Raw genomic sequence first — 2,468 nt, forward strand, 5'->3', positions numbered from 1 at the left:
GGCAATTAGTTGAGTGTCTCTGGGTCAGATCCCCATGTATAAACCATTTTGCTTTTTTCCTAGGTGACGGCCTGCCATCTCTCAGCCCAGGGCCTGTCATCTCATTACCATTTGTTGCTAGGAGACCAGGTTAGAGCTTAGCTCTGTGCAATCCACTGCCACTGCAGAAAATCACCAAAATCATAGGGGAAAGATATTTAAACATCAAGGCAGTTTCATTTCATCCTGTTTTTTAGCAAGACCAGGGAAAAGGGCTGAAGCCACAGGTGTTCGGAGCGGCGGGGGGGGGGGGGGGGGGGGGCAGGTTTACGTAATACTTTGCCAACTCACTTTTTTTTTTCCACTTTACTGATTTTATTTATTCATGAGAGAGAGAGAGAGGCAGAGACATAGGCAGAGGGAGAAGCAGGCTCCATGCAGTGAGCCCGACGTAGGATTTGATCCTGGGTCTCCAGGATCACGCCCTGGGCCGAAGGCAAGCACTCAACCGCTGAGCCACCCAGGAATCCCTCACTTTACTGATTTTAATTCGCTCTCTCTCACCACTCTCTCACACACACACGTGTGCCAGGTGACTTTTCCCCACCACCCATCACTTAAGTGTGCTAAGTAATGCAACCATTTTAATATTAGACCAGAAGTGAATTAGGAAGGAAAACTTGTTGCCATAATAAGTACAAAGATTCTAAAATCCAATTTAGACATAAATAGTTTGCTCCCATAACTTCCTGCTCCTTTTTGCAGGTATTTTATAGCCCTAACGTGTGGGTACAAGGAGGTTAGAGGGGAAAGGCTGGGGTGAGAAATGGATTATATAAGAATGATTGTTTCCTTTCAGTAGGAGCTGCCTGGAGCAGAATTTCCCCTTCAAAGCCTTGGTAAGAGCAGCTGGGGATAATGAACAGTGGTTAAAGATGCTTTGTTTTACATCCAGCAAAAAGGATCATTAACACATTGGTTTTTTACCAAGCCGGTGAAGGGCTCCTGCTGCTGTTGATAATCATGGTAACCCTCAGGGTAACAGGGGCAAAGGGGGTGGGTAATTCACCAGAAAATGGTATTCACTGATTTGGATTATGTGCACCACTGCTCTTCTCCATTCATGTGCTTAATTAAGAGCTGACTAGTACAAAATAAATGAAACTGAACTTCTTCACCAGAACGAATTGGGGAGCAGCAGAAATTCTGCAGAAAGGAAGAGGATCTGCCAGGAAAATGGTGGTACTATCTCTTCATTACACGTCTGTGCTACAGTTAGCCTTAATGTCGCATCTGTCTTTTTTTAAAGATTATTTTTAAAAATATTTTATTTACTTATTTGTAAGAGACAGAGACAGAGGCAAAGGGAGAAGCGGGCTCCCTGCAAGGAGCCCGATGTGGGACTTGATCCCAGATCCCGGGATCACACCCTGAGCTGAAGGTAGATGCTCAACCACTGAGCCATCCAGGCATCCCTTTATTATTATTATTTTTTAGATTTTATTTATTCATGAGAGACACAGAGATAGCAGAGACATAGGCAGGAGAAGTAGGCTTCCTGCAGGGACCCTGATATGGGATTTGATCTTGAGACTCCAGGATCACACCCTGAGCCAAAGGCAGACAACTGCTGAGCCACCCAGGCGTCCCATCACATTTGATTCTTAAGGGGCAAAAAAAAACTGGGGTCCAAGAGACATCTCCTTGAAATGGTGATACAGGAGGAGGCGGCGTATAGTTTCATTTTATCAAAGGACTGAAATAAAGACAAGGAGCAGTGACCAGGACAATACAGTTAGTCTAGGGCATAACTAACTCTCATCACATCAGGGAGAACCTCAGAAGGAAGTTTGACTCAACCTTATTCATGACATCATGTTTTACATCATTCAGAAGTTTTTGTGGGTTTTTGTTTTTTTAAAGATTTTATTTATGAGAGAGAGAGAGAGAGAGAGAGGCAGAGACACAGGCAGAGGGAGAAGCAGGCTCCACGCAGGGAGCCCAACATGGGACTCGATCCCAGGTCCAGGATCACGCCCTGGACCTAAGGTGGTGCTAAACCGCTGAGCCACCGGGCTGCCCCACAGAGGTGTTTGTAAAAGTCTCTATGGTGACCAGCTGGTTGACTGCTTGAGAGTCATTTCCATTTGTTCAGTTCCTTGGGAGCAGGAGGTGGGTGTGGGAGGGTGAGAGGGAAGAAAATGGAATTGCTTTCTTATCTGGATGGAAGAACCAAACCTAGTTCATGAAGGGTGCCACAATCCACTCTGCCCCCTTTCAAAAGCATAAGGAAAGTTAGAGCAAGAAGCCAAGGGTCCAGATTGCTCAAACTAATGCTCTGTCGCCTTCCTCTCCATCTCAAGGTAAGTTCCAGGACACTCTTGTTGACTAGCTAAGACAAGTGAAACCGATTGGTAGGCTCTCCGATTTCCACAAGCCTGTTGGTACCCTTTACACAGAAGCTTAAAACAAAAGACCAGAAAGTCAAA

Source organism: Canis aureus, chromosome 16 (assembly GCF_053574225.1).
Source record: "Canis aureus isolate CA01 chromosome 16, VMU_Caureus_v.1.0, whole genome shotgun sequence".
NCBI lineage: Eukaryota > Metazoa > Chordata > Mammalia > Carnivora > Canidae > Canis > Canis aureus.